We start from the raw sequence: 22,920 nt of genomic DNA, 5'->3' as shown, positions 1-22,920 counted from the left end.
GTTGTGGGTAAGCTTACCACTCCCCTGACCGTAGGTCCAGCTCAGACTCTGATTGGATAGATTAATCTGCTTTTCATTTTAGAAAACATTATGCTTGATTATTAGAAGTCTTGATCATAGCATGGTCTTAGAAGTTGCAACATTCTCAAATTAATAATTCATTAATAGTCCTTTTGTCAGGTGTATATAGTGTTTGATCTTCATACGGTAAACAGGAATATAAATACATGAACATAGCTCCTACGATCACTTTCATCTACTTAACTGGTGAATCAGGCATAGTTCTTCCATGTTGTAAGCTGTCATGTCTCCTTTTTGTACATGCTAACAAGAAACCCTGACTTTTCTGACTGCTGTTTATATTCATTTTATTTAAAGCAGAATTCAGGGTTTAGATGCATATACTCATAAACACTGGAATCATGACACTTCACCAGCCTAACTGCTAAGTGGACTGATTTCCCTCAGGAAAGTTTAAGTAGGGTTAAAATATCAGAGGACTCTGTTTTCATTTTATCAAATATCTAGAGCAAGGGTGAGCAAAAGACACCCATGGGACAGATCTGGCTTGCTGCCCATATTTGTTAGTAAATTTTCATGGGATCATGGGCCATGCCTGTTTTTTAAGTGTTGTCTGTGGATGCTTTCACATGACAATGACAGAGTTGAGTAGCTGTGACAGAAACTGTATGGCCTGTGAAGGTTAAGATACTATCTAGAGGGCCCTCTGCAGGGAAAGTCTGCCAACTCCTGATCTAGCCGATTAACCAAACTTTAGCAAAAGCTTTGGATTTTTTGAGTCGTATGAATAAACATTCAGGTTCTTAACTATACATTGAAGATATAGCTTTATCTTTATCTGGGATAGATGATTTAGATAGAAAAAAAAATCTGTGAGCGGATTAATTTCATCCAGACTATCAGTGATGTTATCGGTGATATTAGATTTTATGCTCTATAGATATTTGACTTAAAAAGCTAACCTGTATAGGGAATGTGCTGCATGCCAGACACTGCTTTACATCTTTATCTATACTTTCTTATAAACATCACGACAATCCTATCAGGTAGATGTTAATATTATCCTCACTCTACAGATGAGGTGACCGAGGCTGATGAAATTAAAGAACTTGGTGATGTTCACATAACTGGCATTGGCAGAGCTGGATTTGAACTCAGGAAATCTTGGTTTAGAATTCACGTTCTTAGCCATCATGCTCCTTCTATTTGGTAACAATGAAAAACTTCCTAATGAATATTTATTTATTTAAAAAAAGTTTTTTAAAGAGAGAGAGCACAAGCAGGAGAGAGAGAGAGAGAGAGAGAGAGAGAGAGAGAGAATCCCAAGCAGACTCCACATGGAGCCTGGCTGAGGGCTCGATCCCATGACCCTGGGATCCCACGACCTGAGCTGAAATCAAGGTTCGGATGCTGAACTGACTGACCCACCCAGGTGTCAGTTTCCTAATGCATTTTAATACTTAAGTTCATTATTATTGCCAGTTATATGTGTTAATGGTAATATGTAAGCTTATATTTGCATTTGTTGCCATATGGCATACTATTTCTGATTAGTACATAGAGTTTTCTTATTAATTTCACTTATATGCAACCCACAACTAATACTTTCATGGTTAATGTTTTATGCTTTTTTGTACCTGTTTCTATGGAGAATAGTTACTAGAGTGAGTTTCAACTTCTCTGCTAATTGTTTGAAATACTGTAATCTTAGAGACAAATTAAGAATAGTTAACTATGTAAATATCCTTGAACATTTTACTTTCAAGATAGTCTCAATGTCTTCCTTTTGAGACAATGGTGGGAAAAGAAAGGGATCTAGCTTAAGAAAATGAAGTAAAAAGGTACAATTAAGTAAAATTATAGGTAAGACTTTATATAACCATCTCCCTGAAAATTATAGGGTTTCTCCATCTTGTGTAAAGAAATGTTTTACCCAAAGTGTTTCTCCAACTTGTCTTTGGTAGTATATTAACAGTTATCTAGTGGCAATGTGATCCAGAATTGAGGTAATTATGGTGTAAATTTAGGCTGAAAATATGCATCCACCCCAGGTATTTGGTAAGTGAGGCAAAAAGATGCATTCCTCAAATGTAAAGACCTCAAACCTCTTTTTTCACCTGGTGCATGGATTTTAATTTGAAACTGACTCATTATTTTCTTCCCGGGTTGATATCATGCTTTCTAGAGCCTAGAGATCCTGTCATGGTGAGCATGTCTTGGCACTTCTACGAATTCAAGCTGAAATATTTTAAACTAGTGAGATTATTAAATAACCAGGCGTTTGGCAGCAGTAAAGCAGTTTTTAGAAGGTTTCTGACAAAGGAATGCCTTGCAAGGTATTCTCTGTACCTAGTCTGAGTGGATAGAGGGTCAGAATAACACATATTAGTCTCTCTCCTTTTTGTAACTTCATCACCAAAAATTTCCCATTAGTGACATTCTTCTGTATTTAGCACTGTGCAAATACTTGTACAATTATTTATAAGAATTTTTTTAAATGTTTATTTATTTTGAGAGCGAGAGAGCATGAGCAGGGGAGGGGCAGAGACAGAGAGAGAGAGAGAGAGAGAGAGAGAGAATCCCAAGCAGGCTCTGCCCTGTCAGCACAGAGCTCTAAGTGGGGCTTGAACTCAAGAACTCAAAAACTATGAGATCATGACTTGAGCTGAAATCAAGAGTCAGACACTTCACGGACCGAGCCACCCAGGTGCTCCTATAATTATTTATAGGTCAAAGTCTGTAAACAACATGGAAAATATATTTCACTATTAGAAGAAGTGACTGAGGCTCTTCCTATTAGGCCCTGAGAAATCCTCCCAAAGACTTGCACATCCTTCTCACAGTTTGCCAGTTTGGCCTTGCCAGGCCCATCATGGGACCACCAAGTACTACACTTACCAGCCTTTCAGACTTGTGGACGGCAAACATGAAGCTTATTTTCCACCAGTTAAATATACACATAGTGTGCTTGGACTGAAAAATGGCTTACCTGGGGAAACAGGTAGTAGAGTTGGGGAACCAGACGTTGGGGTTGGTTGCGGTGGTCTGGCATGGTGGCATTGGTTGGGGTTTTATAGCATGGCAGTGTCTTTGTCTTTCCCAGGGCACTGTGCTGTGATTCTCAAAGTTCTTCCCGGAAGTTCAGGCTAGAACACTTCTCTCAGTCATCCGTCAGTTCTGTGAGTTCTCAGAATCCCGTTATTATTATTACTACTACTGTCATTACTGTTTTATTATTGTTATTATTATTATTATCATCATGTCTATTCCTTTTAGAACTAGAGTGAATTCTGTGTATGCATATATAGGACAGAATTCTGTGTATGCATATATAGGACAGGCTAAGCATTCTAAAACCAACAATGAAGTCGAAGTTGGGCATCTGGGGCACCTGGATGGCTCAGTTTATTATACATCCGAATTCAGCTCAGGTCACGATCTCACAGTTCGTGAGTTCAAGCCCCGCGTCGGGCTCTGTGCTGACAGCTCAGAGCCTGGAGCCTGCTTCAGATTCTCTCTCTCTCTCTCTCTCTCTCTCTCTCTCTCTCTCTCTCTTTCTCTGACTGTCCTCTGCTCACGCTTTGTGTCTTTCTCTCTCAAAGATAAATCAACGTTAAAAAAAAAAGAATCAATTTTTTAGGTCAGAGTCCAAAGCACTGAGAGCAAGTGGACAGTGAGATTATAGTCAGGACTCAGAGCCTGAATTCATACTCACCTCAGCTTCCACATCAACTACATAATTCCTCTCCACTTTCTCCAACACCTTCATGCACACAACACTCTATCTCACTGAGATCTTCAATCTATTGATCCACAAATGTATCTCTGTTTTCATAGTAAATTTACTAATTCACTTTTTCATGATTATCACATCCATTTTGCCCTCTTCTGAAATCCCATCTATCTCTCCTAGTGCCCCCAGCCAATTACGTACATCATATTTCAGTGGGAATGTAAATGCCACCAGGAAACAGCTCTCTTTTTCACCTGGTCAGATCAAAACATACCTGTTTGTCTTACCTGTGCATCCATCCCCTCTTTTGAAGTGAGCAACTTTTCCTACCAGAGGTAAGTCCTTCCCTAAATGACCTAGATTCCATGCCTTCCGGCTTTCTCAAAGATTTTAATCCTTTGGTCATTACCATTCTCCTGCATTGTCAGCTTCCCTTTTTCTGATGGATTTTCATATCACATACAACTAGTTCTTAACTTTTACAAAAGTCTCCTAACCTTCATTTATTCCCTCAGCTACTGTATTATCTTGGCTACAGAGTCATTGTTCTCAAATGGATTATCAAATCACCCAGTGTTGATTTCCCCATAAAACAGGCTACATGAGCATCTCACAGAACCCAAGGGTAGTGAATAAAGCCAGGCCATATTGTGGGCTCGTTCTGAGAAGTGGGAAACCATCAGGCACTAGGCTTTCTTTCTCTCAATATCTTGTTCTGCCTGGACTTTTATGTCTGTTTCTTTCTCTAGATGTGTGTCATTTCTTCTCTCTGCGAAACACAGTAAGATATAGAGAAGATTGCTAGAAATAATTTCTGTCTGATAAAATATGTAAAACCTTGGCCTGGCCTTTTTGAGATAACCCGCATTGTGGGTGAACAATATGCCTCAAGTTTTCTGGAATAAATCTCTGTGTTTCCTTTGAATGTGTCTCTAGGCAGAGATTGGCCAGATGGGGGCTCAGGTTTTATTAAAGTTATTTATGTCTTCAAAAGACTAGATTTACTTAAAATTTTCAGTGCTGTCTTTTTATAAATTTTAATGTAGAGTATAAGCAATAACCTTAAAGGCTCAGTGGGAAATATATAGTATATTTCATTGAAATGAAACATAACACATAGCATTCAGCTAACAAAGATTTTTATCAGCAAGATGATATGCTTTATGGAAATATTCAACAAAGATAGTCTGATCATCCTGCATTTAATGATCCCTTGCCTCCAAGTTGATTTTTTTTATTGTTAATAAGTATTCTTTAATAGATCCTTTAGCATTATGTTGATACATAGATTCTGTATCTAGAAAATATGTAGTTTCAAATTATTGCTTTGTCACTTAATAGCTATACTGCCTTGGGAGAGTTACTTTAATCCATTTGTTCCTCAGTTTATTCATCAATAAAATGGAACTATATGGGAGCTATATGTGCCTAGAAGAGCATTTGCTGCTAACTACTAATAATATATTGTGTCCTCACTATTAAATCACAGTTTGTCTGGGTATAAAATTCTAGATTAATAGAATATTTCCCACAGAAGATAATATTATAGCTTGCCTGGCATTTTCGTTACTAATGAAAAGTCTGCCAAAAGTCTGCCAAGAAATAACTCTTTTTTTCTTGGTGGGTTTTATGACTCTCTCTCTCTCTTTTTAAAATGCATGTTTTATTACTTAATATTGTGGTAAGGTTAATTGCATATATATTTTTTTCCTTTTTTTCTTGTGGTAAAAATTCTCTTAAAATTTTTTGCATGTTTATTTATTTAGTTTGAGAGAAGGGGGAGGGAAAGAGAGAGAGAAGGAGAGAGAAAATCCCAAGTAGGCTCTATAGCATCAGCACAGAGCTGGACACGGGGTTAGATCTCACAAACCTTGATATCATGAGCTCAGTTGAGATCAAGAGTCAGATGCTTAATAAATGTTTATTTATTTTTGAGAGAGAGAGAGAGGGAGAGAGGGAGAGAGAGAGAGAGACAGAGCGTGAGCAGAGGAGGGGCAGAGAGACAGGGAGACACAGAATCTGAAGCAAGCTTCAGGCTCTGAGCTGTCAGCATAGAACCCGATGTGGGACTCAAACTCACAAACTGTGAAATCATGACCTGAGCCGAAGCCAGACGCTCCACTGACCGAGCCACACAGGTGTCCCACATGGTAAAAATTCCTAACATGAGATCTACCTTCTTAACAAATTTTTAAGTGCAAAACACCATATTGTTAACTATAGTCTCTATATTGTATAGTAGACCTGTAGAAATTGTTCAGTTTTGTAACTGAAACTTTATACTCATTGGACAACTCTCCAGTTTTCCTACCACCCCAGACCCTAGCAGCCCACCATTCTACTCTCTGCTTCTATGAGTTTGACTGTTTTAGATTCCTCATGTCGGTGAGATCATGCAGATTTTGTCCGTGACTGGCCTATTTCACTTAGCAAAATGCACTTCAGATTTACCATTGTTGTTGCAAATGGTGACATTTTCTTCTTTTGTAAGTCTGAATAATATTCTATAATATGTATATCATATTTTATCCATTCATCTGCTGATGGAAATTTGGGTTTGTTTCCACATCTTGGCTATTGTCAACATTGCTGCAATGAACAGGAGAATGCAGTTACCTCTTTGAGACCCTAGTTTCGATCCTTCTGGAAATATGCAGAATTGAAATTGCTGAATCATATGGTAGTTCTGTTTTTAAGTTATGGTAGTTCTATTTTTACTTTTTTTTTTTTTAATGGACACCCACATGATGTTTTCCATAGAGACTGAAACCTTTTACATTCCTTCCAAGAGTGTACAAGTACCCTGATCTCTCCACATCTTTGTTAACACTTTTTTTTTTTTTTTTTGGATTACAGTCACCTTATCAAGTAAGAGGTCATATCTTATTGAGGTTTTGATTTGCATTTCCCTGGTCTTTAGTGACAGTGAGCATCTTTTCATGTACCTGGAGACCATTTGAACAGAGAAATGTTTGAAGGAATATCTCTCAAGTCCTTTGCCCCCTTTTTTTTTTATAATTTAACTTTGTTTTTTTTATGTTTTAAGATTTACATCCAAATTAGTTAGTATATAGTGAAGCAATGATTTCAAGAGTAAATTCCTTAATGCCCCTTACCCATTTAGCCCATCCCCCCTCCCACAACCCCTCCAGCAACCCTCAGTTTGTTCTCCATATTTATGAGTCTCTTTTGTTTTGTCCCCCTCCCTGTTTTTATATTATTTTTGTTTCCCTTCCCCTATGTCCATCTGTTTTGTCTCTTAAAGTCTTCATATGAGTGAAGTCATATGATTTTTGTCTTTCTCTGACTAATTTCATTTAGCATAATACCCTCCAGTTCCATCCACATTTGGTGCATAAATATTTATAATTGTTAGGTCTTCTTGGTGGATAGACCCCTTGATTATGATATAATGCCTTTCTGCATTTCTTGATCTAGTCTTTATTTTAAAGTCTAGATTGTCTGATATAAGTATGGCTACTCTGGCTTTCTTTTGTTGACCATTAGCATGATAGATGGTTCTCCATCCCCTTATTTTCAATCTGAAGGTGTCTTTAGGTCTAAAGTGGATCTCTTGTGAACAGCATATAGATGGATCTTGTTTTCTTATCCATTCTGTTACCCTATGTCTTTTGATTGGAGCATTGAGTCCATTGACATTTAGACTGAGTACTGAAAGATATGAATTTATTGCCATTATGATGCTTGTAGAGTTGGAGTTTCTGGTGGTGTTCTCTGGTCCTTTCTAGTCTTTGTTGTTTTTGGCATTTATGTATGTATGTATGTATGTATTTTTTCATCTTTTCTCCCCTCAGAGAGTGCCCCATAAAATTTCTTGCAGGGCTGGTTTAATGGTCACAAACTCCTTTAATTTTTGTTTGTCTGGGAAACTTTTTATCTCTCCTTCTATTTTGAATGACAGCCTTGCTGGATAAAGAATTCTTGGCTGCATGTTTTTCCGATTCGGCACATTGACTATATCCTGCCACTCCTTTCTGGCCTGCCAGGTTTCTGTGGATAGGTCTGCTGCAAACCTAATCTGTCTTCCCTTGTACGTTAGGGACTTTTTTTCCCTTGCTGCTTTCATGATTCTTTCCTTGCCTGAGTATTTTGTGAATTTGACCATGATATGCCTTGTTGATGGTCGGTTTTTGTTGAATCTAATGGGAGTCCTCTGTGCTTCCTAGATTTTGATGTCTGTGTCTTTCCCCAGGTGAGGAAAGTTTTCGGCTATGATTTGCTCACATAACCCTTCTACCCCTATTTCTCTCTCTTCCTCCTCTGGGACCCCTATGATTCTGATGTTCCTTTTTAATGATGTACTGATTTCTCTAATGCTCAAATCATGCTCTTTTGCTTAATCTGCCTCTTTTTTTTCTGCTTCACTATTCTCTATAAGTTTGTCCTCTATGTTGCTGATTCTCTGTTCTGCCTCGTCCATCCTTGCCGCCGTTGCATCCATCCGTGATTGCAGCTCAGTCATAGCATTTTTAATTTCATTCTGGCTATTTTTTACTTCTTTTATCTCTGCAGAAAGGGATTCTAATCTATTTTCAACTCCAGCTAGTATTCTTATTATCATCCTTCTAAATTCTGGTTCAGACATCTTGCTTGTGTCTGCGTTGGTTAAATCCCTGTTGTTTCTTTGTGCTCTTTCTTTTGGGGTGAATTCCTTTGTTTTGTCATTTTGAAGGGAGAAAAGGAATTAATGCAGTAGAAAAAATGAAATTAAAAAAATTAAAATAAAAAATATTAAAATTAAAAATTAAAAACACACCCACACAAAAATCGAATAGATGATGCTAGATCCTAGGTGTGTTTTGGTCTGGGTATAGAAAGTGGTTTGACAGATTAGAGAAACAAACAAACAAAAAAAAAAAAGAGGGGGGAAAGAAAAAGTAAAGAAGTCGTTTGAGAATTTGAAAAAATGAATAAAGTAGACTAAAATACACCAAAGTAGAGAATATAGTAGAAAAATTATAGAAAAATATTTTAACAAAAATTAAAAAGAAATGAATTTTTTGTTTTCTGTATTTAAGAAAAATGAAAAGAAACAAAAAAGAGAAAAAAGACAAAAAAAGAAAAAAGAAAAGACAAAAAAAAAAAGGAAATCGTTTGAAAATTTGAAAAAGTGAGTACCCTGTAGTAGACTGAAATAAAATGATGGGAGTAAGATATAATTTGAAAAAATTTACATAAAAGCAAAAAATATAGTAATAAAAATTAAATAAAAATATTTTAAAAAGAAACTGAAAGTAAAAATGAAGTTTTTCTCTTTCTGCATTCAAGGAAAAGGAAAGAAATGAAAAAGAGAAAAAAAGAAAAAGAAAGAAAAAAAGGAAATTGTTTGAAAATTTGAAAAGGTGAGTACACTGAAGTAGACTAAAATAAAATGATGGAAGTAAAGTAGAATTTGAAAAAATTTACACAAAAGTAAGAAATATAGTAATAAAAATTAAAGACAGATATTTTTAATAAAAATTGAAAATAAAAATGAGTTTTTCTCTTTTTGTATTCAAGAATTGTAAAAGAGAAAAAGGAAAAAGAGAGAGAAAAAAAATTGAATAGATGAACCTAACAGATTGAAGTAGGGCTGAAATTGCTTCGTTTTCCCCTAGAGGCCAATCCATGTGTTCTTTATAGTTCTTTATAGTTCTTTATAGTCCATAAATTAAGACGGTGGTGAGGTTTGTGTTCTTGAAGAGTGAAGTTGGCCCAGTAGGGCAGGGCTCGGTGTAACAGCTCTGCTCTCCACTAGATGGCGCTGCTAGCCTACTGGGGTGGATTCTTGCGGTGCTCGTTGGTGCGCATGCTCGGGAGCGGTGAAAAATGGCGCCACCCAGCCACCCAGTCTGTTCTCCTGGATTGGCAATCGTGCACCGGTCCTCCGTCTTCAGCTCTCCTCCACTCCCGGCTTTTTCACTCTCCGTGACCAGGCCCCAGGCAGTACCTCTCTCCCGAGTTTTGACTCAGATTCGGCTGTTTTCCCCGGCCCCTTACTTCTGAAGGACTGCGGCTTTGACCCGTTCCCACCCCTCTGCAGGAGAGCTCACCCAGCAAAGGCTGAAAGTCCTGGGTCGGCTGTACCCAGGAACGCCTGCTGGACCCTGCTGCTGCTGGTGCCCCGAGACTGCGGCCGGGTGCCAGCCCACCCCAGAAAAGTTCGTGAGACAGCGTAGCAGCAGCTTTTCAGGGATGATGGAAAATCGCAACACACACCTGGCACCAGGCTTCACCCTTAACGACCTTGTTCCGGCACCAGCGAATGTGGCCGTTTTCTGGGATCTGCCGGGTCCAGGTGGCCATAACGGTCTCTACCAAGTGTCCTTCCAGCAGTGGAATCACTTTTCCCCGTGTGGCCAGAGAACCTCCCGGACCCCACTCGGCTCCCGGGGACTCGCCCTTCCCACCAGAGCACTGCCAGGTAGGGAGCTGCGGAGTTGCAGCCTTTGCGTTCCCCTTGTTTACAGTCTTAATGGAATTTAAACCCTTGCCTTTCTCCCTTCTGCTTTCTCCCTTTTTAGTTTAGTCCCTGTGGCTGTTTCCAATTTTCCACTTTCTCTCCAGCTGCTTTTGGGGAGGGGTGCTTTTCCCGTATCCTCCCCCCCCAGTCTTCACCCTCTCTCCACCCACAAAAGGGTTTCCCTACCTTTCGGGGCTTCTTGTTCCCCAAGTTCAGCTCTTTGTGTTGCGTACCTGCTGAATTCTGTGGTTCAGGTTGTGCAGATTGTTGTGTTCATCTTCCAATCGGTTTTCTAGGTGTGTAGGATGGTTTAGTGTTGGTCTGGCTGTATTTCATGGACGCAAGACACCCAAAAAGCTTCCATGCTGTTCTGCCATCTTGGCACCTCCCCTGGAAATTTTCCCTTTGTCCATTTTTAAATTGAACCTTTTATTTACTTATTTTTGCTATGGAGTTGCAAGAGTTTCTTTTATGTTTTAGATACTAACCCCTTATCAGGTAAGTGGTGCAAATATTTTCTCCCCTTCTGTAGGTTACCTTTTCACTCTGTTGATTGATTCCTTTGCTGTGCAGAAGATTTTTAGCTTGATGTAGCTCCAGCTGTCTATTTTTGCTTTTGTTGTCCATTCTCTTTGTGTCATATCCAACACATTATTTCTAAGACTAATGTCGAGAAGGCTCTTCTTTATGTTTTCTTCTAGGAGCTTCATAGTTTCAGGTCTTATATTTAAGTCTTTAATCTATTGTCAGTTATTTGGTGTGAGTTATGTAAGTTAGGGGTCCAATTCAATATTTCTGCCTGTAGATATCCAGTTTTCCAACACCATTTGTGAAGAGACTGACAGTATAAGCAAACATTCCAGCCCAGATTAGATTTTCTGGGACAAGAATAACATGCTGGGAAAGCAGAAATACTTCCTTACCCTGAGTTCAAGCACAGATTTAAATGGTTGGGAGAATCACTTAAAATTACATGGTATTGAATACAGTTGTTATGGAAAGCACAATACTTTTTTCCCCATTTCTAAAGTCCTACTATATGCCAAAGGTTTTGCTAAAACTAATAGACAAAGGATTTGTTAGGTGCCGATCAAACATCTTAAATCTTGGAAAATTCAGTACATATATACATACGTATGTAATTACCATAATCTATGTACTTCGTAAATTATATAATAGGGGCCGACATTATGCAATAGAAAATGAAATAGAAAAATAAAGAAGGTATTGAAAAATGTTGCCTATCGCAGTCAAGGAAGATCTAACGTGGCCAAGTGTTAAATTTTATGATAGCTTCCCTATTGAGTACTTGTCCTTTTCATATTCTGGATAATGAAATGGAAAGGACATATAAAACACATCTGCTGTCTACTGAAGTGTGATGGTTGTTTCCAAAAGAAGCATGTATGTGATTGTTTGAGCTACGAGCCTGTCCGACTGCTCTTTTCATGGAATAAGTTTTTCACCTGAAAAAACAACTGACAAACTATGGTTTTCAGACCTGAGTATCTGAAAGACATTTTCTCATAAATGAACAAGATGAGACTATCACTTCAAGAAAAATAACTGGTAATATTTGAGGCCCATGTTAAAATGTGAACATTCAAGGAATAATTAGAATTCTGAAAAATGGATGATTTATCACCATTAGTTTCCCCAAACTTAAGGACTTTTCCGATATGAGATGGCCAGTGATGTTGACAAATGCACTTTTTCACTTTGTGTAATGAAATGTGTTAACATTTGGGTGATCTCCATAACTGAGGGAACAAATATTTTCTAAATGACCAATGCAAGATGTTAGCAAAATCTTGCAGTAGTTAAAAAATCTTTTCAGAGTACACAAACAAAAATAAAAACAAACTACCTTGAAACCACTTACAGATTATAAATGTAGCAGGGTATGAACAGTTCATTGATAGAATCCCAGATTTCATATTATATCTAATCATTGTAAGTTTCAATGTGTTAACAAAAAGAATGTCCACAATTCTGTGGAAAAACTATTAATGCACTCTTACCTTTGCCAACTAGATACCTATCTATTTTTTCATTTACTTCAACCAAAGTCACATATTGCAACAGATACGTTGCCAGGCATCCAAAGAGATTGCAAAAGTGAAGAAATATGCTATTCTTCCCCCTATATTTTTTGTTTTGGAATATATAGTTTTGTTGTTATTTTTGTTAACGTGTAATAAGATTATTGTTGTTATTTTTAAATGAGTAACATACTTTAAAAATTCTCAGTTTTAAAAACTAATGCACCAAATATTGATACATGTATCATCAAGAGTTCTTTGTGGTCCCCATTAAATTTTAAAATTATTGCATAAGATCCCCAATATACCAGGTACTTAGAAATCTACTGTTTTCCAAGACATTAAATATAAGGTTTTATTGGAAAGACTACTAGTTCCTCTGTTCCCGTTAACCATGCAAAATCACTGAGACTGGAAACTATCCAATAATGTTAAAAATGATTCTTAGAAACTAGTATAATCTGAGATTATAACTACTTTTTCTGGCTGTCTTATGGATGACTGTACTTTAAATTTAAATTACCAATACACCTCTGTATCTTTGTATACTCTGGATAATGTCAAATTCTGTAGTTCTGCTTCAAATATATCAATTGTCAAGCTGACTTATGACTTTTTTGTTGATGTGATGTTATATGTAAGCAAGACCAATGGTGTACCCAAGTCAGTAAATCTAAACACTATTATTAGTTTAAGATAATATTTCAACGTAGGTTAGAAACTTAATGAGGGTTTGTTTGTTTATAGGTCAACAAAGCTTAGTTAGGAATATGGAAATTCAGAAAAGTAAGTAAACTTTGTTAGGCATGAAAAATAGTATTTTTCTCCTCTGAATCTTGTTTGAGATTCACACAAAGGAGTAACAATTTATAAAATATGTGTAATGAATCAAGTTGGACGTTACATTGATAAATCCAGAAGCAAAGAAAAATTATGAAAGGATAAATATGTAAATTGATCAATTGGTTCAGCATAAAAATCACATAAATTATTAGAGGCTGATAGAGCAATATGCAGAATAACTTTCAATCCAAATATATTTTGGTTAGGAAAATGGAGAAATAAATCATTCTATATTAAAGAATATACAATAATTTTATTCTGCTCTCAAGGAAAAATAACAAAAATATATATCACAAGCATGACAATAAAGTTTCCCCAGTAAGGGATCATTTTTCAGAGACGAAAACTGTAATTGATTTTTAAAAATCCACCAGGCACCCTGAGAGTAAAAATGTAGAAGGAGGCAATCATGATGGATAGTATGGATACACCTCCCATTAGATCCGTATTCGAAATAACTGAGATAAAGGTGGACATTTCTCTCCCTAATATCATTTAGTTTTATATTTTCATTTTATCTCTTGCTTGTACAGCATACACCAATTTGTGTGTTCAAGGGAAAGTTTGTGTCCAGGTTTCAGTGTGAAAGAACTGAGCATTTTCTATTTTTAGCCGAGTAGAAGTAGCAGCTGTCGCCTCGCATGTAAAGACAAGACAGTGGTGAGTTGGGTAGATGACCTGTCAGTGCCCTCCAGCTAAAAGACCTCCAGGAACACACCAGTAGTTGAATAATTTGGTTTCTTACTAGCTGAAGTGAGGGAGAACACACTGCATGGGGGATTGTGGGGTGTCTTGGTAAGAAGGTGTTAGAAGGATATGGGCATGTGTTAGGTGATTTCAGGAGGGTTGAAGGAAGTGGGCTTTGCTATGACTTGATTGCCGTCATGAAGTGAGGGTACCACTATGACTGGATATTTTTATAAATTTTTTCCAGAAGACAGGAAGGCTAGACTGGTAAAACTATAATTAATAAAAGAACATCAGCCAGCAATGGGGGATGCTGGGTCACTTGTGTGGTTTGCGCAATGTTCATGTTTCTTTTGTGTTCAGACAATATTATGGATGGGTCGTGTTTTCTTTCTTGATCCATCAGAATCACAAAGTGACTTTGCCTGATACTGATGTCCTTGAAGTTGCTGATGTTCAATAGGAGAACACCGACACTGGGTCCTAGACCACCTTGCAGCAATACCAAGACCCGACTGAAATACACATCCAACTTTTTTGTGTAACTGTAGTTATGGATAGTCATAGATCACATCCCACCTTGATTCAGTTTCTTTCTTTTATTTTTATTTCTACTATACTGGAAATTCTTAACTTATAATGTTTGTTTTTATTTCCTTCACATAGAGCAAGATTTTTAGATAGCGTGGGTTTGGAATAATGAAGAGACGACTCAGTGAAGACTACCTTCACATTTCCGTTAGATATTAAAGCAAAGCAACGAGTAATCAGGATTTAAGGTTAGTAGGTTAAAGATTTCACAAAGGTGTTAGCCGGTGGGTACTTAATAAATTCTTGGCTGACATTTCATTAACAACGAGCAGTGGTTTTATATAGACAATGATTCCAAGAAAGAGCTGCCAAGTTATTAGAAGTGGTAGAAACTGGCTAGAGCTGAGAATTCAAAGGGAGGCACACACGTTAAAAGTAGCCTTGGAGCTTGGCCATTCTCTACCTCAGCCCTTCCTACCCATAGCTCATCGGTGCAGCTGCCATGACAGTCCACTTTGTGAGGAAAAGACTCATGATTTAAAAGGAAAATCTGCATTCCTAGGCAACTATCATCTCAACTGTTGAAACCTTCTGGAAAAGAGCTTATCGATATGGAGATAATTCCCACCATTCAACTAGGAATCATCACAGAACGTTGACAACATGCTCTCATCAAACCAGCCAAGCCTTAAGTGCATTCATCTCTGTAATTTTGCTACAAATGTAAAACATTTGTGCATTTTGTTCTCCTAGACACCAAGAATTTTGATCGCTCTTTAGTAATAACGAGCAAGTTTACGCATTTGTTCATTCAGCAAATATTTTTGGAGTGTCTGCTAGGCCCTCTCTAAGCAATGAGGAAACAGGAGTGACTGGATAGAGCAGACCCTTCTAGAGAATCTTGATCAGCTTTAGAATGAAGTTACTTCTTTTTGATACAAAAAAAAAAAAAGAACAGTGAAAATCATCTTCCATGGCACATAGATTTCTATAAGGTATATTTAAAGCAAAATCGTGGACCTGAAGTAAGATTCCTGATTAGATTGTACTGGACTAAATGCATTCCTCAGAACTCTTCAAGAGTGAGTGGATATAGGAAAGGATGGACAAAAAATTCAATTAAAACTTAATGAGACCTATGCTGTGTTAGTCTTTTGAATTCAGTTCTTGTATTACAACTAAAATTTTAAGCCATAATTATTACAAAACTTTTGTTACATTCAAACCAGAACTGAGGTCCCAATTTGGTATTTGCTGGTATAATCAGAACATCCAAATGAAGGCAATGGATTTCTTGTGACTTTTTGGATTAGTTTAAGAAGGCTTGCTAATTTGGAGAATTTTTTAAACACTCACATTATGAAAGTTATAATCAAGATATGTAATCTAAAGTCAAGGATAATCATCTTTTACTACAGAAATGTCAGACATGAGCTGAGTGGTTTCACTGCTTAACTACTTTTCTTGACATTTAACCTTGAATAAACACTCTTATATATGTGTTCAAAAGTTTTCTTGGGGATTGAAGCACTCTCAGTGAGAATTACAGTGTGAACTCTGCTGTATTTCTCAGCTGGACTGGCCACTCAGACATCTCTCAAGCTCAGGGTTATAGTGGAATCTCTGGGTGTTTCAATAAGTTAGAAAAGGAAAATATGGTTAGGAAATTTTGGATATGAGTAAATTTGGTCAGAAGACCAAAAGTAACAAAAACAGACCCAATTCATTTTATGTTTGTTTCTTGCTTTTAAAACCATTCCTTTGTATTATATTTTCCAATATTTTTTTTTATTTAGAAAAGGAAATATATGTAATCTATATATTGGTCTTAAATTACCAACATATGGTGTATACTAATGAGTCCTTCATCCCAAGAACTAAAATGTGTCTGTGTCTGATGTTTGAAGGAGGTTTTAATTGTTCAGACAAAGGAAGATTGAATCTAGTAAATAATAGGAAACAATAAAGATTCAGAAAAAACAAAAGAGAAACGCTGTTTTTTGACGTAACAGTAATACTATAAAGTCAACTGATAATAAGAACACATGCCTATATTTACCATGTTAAGGGCTGTAGTCCTGAAAGTGCCATTTTAGGAATGTCATGAATATGCATATTTTTCTTTTTTATCGTCAATAATTCACAATGTATTATTTGTAGCATGTGTAATCTGCATTCTGCCGCACTAATAAATATTTGTGGAGATAGAGTGTAACAATAGGCAATAAGCAAATGTAATCTGACATCATTCATTCATTAATCAGTCCCTGGATATGAATTTCTCAGACTTGGACTTGACTAAGATTTCTCCGGTCATCGTTTTTCTTCGTGGTTTCAGAGCTTATGCATTGCTATCTTTGGGATATAGTCAAAAGTTCATGTTCTATTCAACTTTAGGTTGTGTTATATTTTTCCTGTTTTGTTAAACAAATGAATCCTTCCTTGGATATAGGGTATTGTTTTTCTGGTCCACCTATTGTCAGTGATCTGTATTTTAGATGGCTGGCATCTATACCCATTTGCAAACTGCCACACATTGAGCAGTAGAGACAAAACAAACAAATCCATGCAGAAATATTAAAGATAGTCATTTCCTTTTGCCTAGGAAGAAGCATTATTTTCCCATTACCCCCTGTTGGGTTCTTTTCTAGGCATATGTACTTCAATTTCTGGTATTGATTGCAGTCCTCATGAACAGCTTACCCATATGCCTGTGTGATCAGCTTCATTAGCTGTTGCATTCATAGTGCTGTGAGCATCTGTATCTGTAACTATTATCCAGAAATATCTCTGGTGGGCGCTGATAATCACAATGAAGTATGTCACAAAAGACGTCCGAATTCAAACAAATTTTGCCCCTGACCCCCAACTCTGCCCAAATTTTGCTTGTACATTTTCTATATACTACCTACTTTCCTCTCTCATTTAATACAGTTAATTTTATTTTATTTTTTCTGGCTATCCCAGTTAATTGCAGACTTAGACTTAAGGGTCATGTATTGTTTATCTCTGCATCACCTAAATTGTCTAGACAGTGACTGGCATTTGGGCATTAGTCAACACAGTTTGATTGAATAGATTAATGTTCTCCTTCTATTTAATGAGGTTTGTTTCTGTGTAATGAGGTCTGCTAAAGAAAAGATCCATAATCTTGTCTTGTGGTGTCTGTGTCCCCATAGTACCCTGTGCATCGTGGTAAGTATTTGTTGACTCGAATTGGTAAAGTTTACTGTGATCTGGCTTTGTAAATGAGCAGTCACTAACATCTTTTTGATTTTGAAAGTAAGATCTTTTCTCCAAAATATTTTTTTCCTTGTCTGCCATAAATCTTGTACATGAACCTGAAGGCTCATGAGACTGTCCTTAAAACACAAAACTGCGGGGCGCCTGGGTGGCGCAGTCGGTTAAGCGTCCGACTTCAGCCAGGTCGCGATCTCGCGGTCCGTGAGTTCGAGCCCCGCGTCGGGCTCTGGGCTGATGGCTCAGAGCCTGGAGCCTGCTTCTGATTCTGTGTCTCCCTCTCTCTCTGACCCTCCCCCGTTCATGCTCTGTCTCTCTCTGTCCCAAAAATAAATAAAAAACGTTGAAAAAAAATTAAAAAAAAAAAAAAAAAAAACAAAACTGCAAGGAACCGAAGCTCCTTAAGTCTGTAATCAGTTCATACACGTTAGTAGAACTAAATAGGGACTAAATTTGGCATTGCTTTTACACCACATCTGTCCAATTTTGTCAAGAGAGGACAGGAGGGGATCAAAAATAAGCTAGTCTTCATTGTGTCAGGATGGCGTTGCGGCAAATGAGTGATATGAATAAAAGCAGGTAGGTTGAATGAGCGTAACCGTTAGCAAATCACTAACTGATGTCAAATTTAGAGGAATAGTCCTGGAAGTGAGCTGGGACTTTATCCTGGTATGTGGTTTCCTTCAGCAACCAGGTATTTATTCTCACAGCTGCTCGTGGGCTCCTCCAATGACTGTGCACAGCTCAGTGCCTCTCCAGAACGGCCCTTAGCTGAGGGAAACTGCTTTGCCCAAGTTTATGCCTGTTTTCTGGGGGCAACCTGTGTCCAATGACTTGATAGAGGAGTAAAATGGCATGGCTTCTTTGCCTCCATTGCAACAAGGCAAGGGCCTTCCTAGCTCCAGAGCTCCCTGTAATATCCACCGGATATCTCTGCTGAAATTTTATCACAGTTCAATCTTTCTATTCGCCCATCCTGCTCCCCTCACTCCTTCATCCTTTGTAAACCACTTGCCTGCCAACTTCAGAGACTCAGCATGTTTCTTGGGATTTGTAATGAAGACAGTTGGTACCAGCTATTGATATAGGAAACCGACTCTAAAATGGGGTTCTCAACCTGGATTGCTCAGCGGCTGGCTGGCTGGCAATCAACATTTCATTGCTCATGGAAGATGGAGCACTTGTCATGTGTGTGGTTGTGGTATATTCAGCCCTCACTGGTGGTGAACTGGGATGGAATGCTGGTGGAAGGAAATGTGCTGGTGTGTACTCTACAACAGGTGTTTGATCGGTTTGGAGGAATTAGTAATTCTATTAAATAGGGTGGCTATTGCTGGGGATCGTCAATGAATTAAAGAAAGACAACCAAAGGCTGGAGGTGAATAACTCCTATACAAGAGAAAGCGTGAAGGACAGTCATTATTGCAACACATAGACTCTTAACTGCTGCAGTAGAGGGCAGAAAATGATGAGGATTCAGCTCAGTTCTTATTTATGAGGGTGAAAGAGCTCCAGAGATGACTGAGCCTTAATCTTCAGCATTTGCCAATCTCGTATGCCAAAGTCAGCACCGTGACTGTGAAGGAGTGAGACGCTTATATTTGAAATGGGTCCATCAGATTGATGCCCTCAAAACCTTGAGTCCCTGGATTCCCTTGAAGCTTTTAGTTCTGCAGGAATAGTTCACTCCTTCCTATGAGTGGCTAGTACTCTAACCTTTCTTCAAGACATTACAGAGTCTTCTGCCTTGTGAGACCACATGCATCTACTTTATTTAGATGATATTTAAATGAGATTTTGGATTTAAGTTTTAAAGTTGATGCTGGAGTGAGTTGAGACCTTTGGGGCTCTTGGGTTAGAATGAATATATTTTGCATATGATAAGGACATGAATTTTGGGGGACCGGGGACAGAATTTTATGGATTGAATGTGTGTCCCCCCATTCATATGTTTAAGTCTTAACCTTCAGTGTGACTGTATTTGGAGATAGGGACTTTATGGAAGTAAATAAAGTTAAATAAAGTTGTTAAGTGTGCGGCCCTAATCTGATAGGATTAGTGTCCTTATAAAAAGAGATACACTCTTGGCCAAATAGGGACAGAGCAAGGTGGCCATCTACAAAATAGGAAAAGAATTGTCACCAGAAACCTAACCCTGTTAGAAGTTTGATTTTGCACTCTCCAGCCTCCAGAATTGTGAGAATATAAATTTATTTTGTTTAAGCTACCTAGTTTATGGTATTTTGTTACGGTAGCCCCTCACACTAATACATGCCTCAAGGACTAATATTCCCAATGGAATACTTAGAAATTTGTGCTTCCTATTCATAAAACTCTTAATCTCTGCAGATCTGATTGTAAGAGGGGGGATGTCCACCTGGGGATACAATGGCAGTTCTGCTAAACTTAAAGCTACAGTTGCTACCCGGTTACCTTTGGCTCATTGTCCCAAGAGACTAGTAGATAAGGAAAGGAGGCCCTTTCCTGAGTCATTGTGGAAAAACTTCTATTATACAATGGGGGCAGGAAAGAAAATGTTTAGCACCCAGGTAAGCCCCTGGGGTGTCTTTTAGTACTTTTCTGTTCAATCTTTATTGTAAATGGACAAGACATCAGCTGTACCCTGGGAATGACAAGGTAGACAAGAGCACAGACCCATAGGTGAGGGTCTGTTTCACCACACTAAATAAGTCCCCAAGGTGAATCAAGGCTCTAGAGAAGGATGTGGGAAATATAACATCAGTCATAGAGGAGAGACGATGTGTACCTATTGTGGCTTTATGACCCGCTACAGTGGAATGGCTGTAGTTAGCCCACTAGTCTTCCTTAGGTAAGTTTTCCTAGGAAAAGAGAATTTTAGGGAAGTTCTTTTCAGATGGGTAGAACTGCCTATGATTGACTAGAGTGGATTCTGTGGTATGCTGTCCATAGCCCCCTTTAGAATGGTATAGCCATCATCCCAAATGCAGGGAGTGTTAGCTCCTATTGTTCACGGTTAAGTTCCTGTCTAGGAATTGACCTCGGCCAAAGAAGCTGCCACACTTAAGAGGGAAGTCTATGTCCAATGGCAGAACAATGGGGGGGCGGTGCATGCAAAAGTCTAGCCTTCTTGCTTCAACTGGGGAAACTCTGAAGGGTCTTTCAGATTTAGATCTCCACAAAGATTAACTTAAGACTTCACTATAAATGCATCACGGCTCAACTTCTCCAACTGCTCAATCCTGCTTTGTTTACCTGTCACAAGTGATTTTCCATAGATGAATTCCCAATAAATGTCCCTTACGCAAATCTCAGTGTCGTGGGATTTTTTTTTTCCCCCCTGTGGAATGTAACCTGCCTCAACACTAATGTGATGGGAGCATAAATTTCAGGGGCCGAACAAAAGCAGGTATAGCATTTAGGAAAAGAGATAGAGATCCGAGTTTGGCTTTTGGTGGAGTTGTACCGCAGCTCAATTTTGATTTGGCTCTACACATTGTTACTTTGGGAGCCAGGCTGATGAAACTCTTTAGGAGACACTGACCATCTGTGGAGAAAAGAGGGAATGGGAAACTGCTCCTGGCTCTTCTAGATCCTCCTCAGAAACAATGAGTAATACTTGTACTCAAATATTATTGTCCAAACCTTGTCACATGGCCATGCTTGAGTTCAACACAGTGATCATCTTTGGGAAGTGTGCCGTGAGACGGGGTACTGGACATGAGAGCACAGTAATTCAGTCTGCTACAGGGACTAGAGCAGGGCAGACAACTCAGAACCTGTGCAAGAGAATTTGAGCACAAGAGGGAAGAGAGATTTCAGGGAAAAGGCAGAAACTGTGGACATTGTGAGGGCTTTGGGTTCCAGGTCAGAGATTATCTATCTATCTACCTATCTATTTAAAATTATATATAATTATAATTGTATATATTTTTTAAATGTTTATTTATTTTTGAGAGAGAGAGAGAGCATGTAAGTGGGGTAGGAGCAGAAAGAGAGGGAAAGAGAGAACCCCAAGCAGGCTCTGTACTACCAGTGTAGCTTCTGTCTCACAAACTATGAGATCATGACCTGAGCCAAAATCAAGAGTCAGGCGTTTAGCCTATTGAGCCACCCAGGTGCCCAGAGATTATATTTTTAAGTTATGTAGTAGGCAGTATATGTGTTGGCTAAGAGCTGGAAGGAGAAATTGGTAGCTTTGGGTGAATTCCTTAATATATCTCAGCCTCAGAAAGTGATTGTAATAAAACTTAGCATGTAGTGTTTCTGGAAAGATTGAATTAGATAAGGTTTGTAAAGTGATTACAAGTATGCCTGACATCTAGATTATGTTCAATGGTTGTTACCTATTATTAGTCATGAACAATAAATGTGATTTTTTGTTAAGTCTCAGAGTAGTGGGTTAAAGTGGACTTGATAATTTTTATTTTTTTAAGTAATTTTTTTAATGCTTATATTTATTTTTGAGACAGTGAGAGACAGAGCATGAGTGGAGGAGGGGCAGAGAGAGAGGGAGACACAGAATCTGAAGCAGGCTCCAGGCTCTGAGCTATCAGCACAGAGCCCAATGTGGGGCTCGAACTTGTCAACCGCAGGATCGTGACCTGAACCAACGTCCGACGTTCAACCAGGTGAGTCACCCAGGCGCCCCTGGACTTGATAATTTTTAAATAAAATCGTATTTGTTTCTGAATTGACCATATAGAGTTACTGATTGGAAGAAAAAAGATATAGAGGCAAGGAATGTATGGCACTGATACGATTACCAAAGCATTTTGGTCCTTTCTTATAGAAGTTAACCTTTTCTGCCTTGTAGTATACACATTTTTGTCATTATTTTATCTTGTATGCATGTAATTTTTCCTGCTTGAAGCCAGGTGCTACACCTCATTAATCATTATTCTGAATATAATACCATGCTCAGTGTAGATGATTGTGACACTTTAACTGTGGTTAATATTATCAGTGTTGTTTCCATTGCTCTAAGTCAGTTCTCTGCTTAAAAAATTATCGACGGTGTCTTATGTATAATTTGAGTTTTGGTTTCCTTAGCCTGGTAATCAATGCCATCTATAACCTGGTCCTAATCTAAATTTTCAGGTTTATTTCCTATTCACCACACTAACCCCGCCAAACTAAGCTATTCGTTATTCTTTACATGTGTGTCTTGATTATTTTCAGTCCTCATTTTAACCTACCTCTTGGTTTTATTCTGATCCATGGTTGTAAGACACCTCTCTCTTCCCACACCCTTCCCGATAGCCCTCCCCCCACCCCCCCACCCCCCCCCCCCATGTAACTATTCTGTTCAACCAAAAGGAGTCTAGGGCTCAAATTGGTTAGGTCCCACTAGGTAGAACCTTGTTTTCATTTGTGCCTAA

Source organism: Panthera onca, chromosome A1, assembly GCF_046562875.1.
Source record: "Panthera onca isolate mPanOnc1 chromosome A1, mPanOnc1 haplotype 2, whole genome shotgun sequence".
Classification (NCBI taxonomy): domain Eukaryota; kingdom Metazoa; phylum Chordata; class Mammalia; order Carnivora; family Felidae; genus Panthera; species Panthera onca.
The sequence above is the reverse complement of the archived record's forward strand: the minus strand, read 5'-3'. Positions refer to the sequence as shown.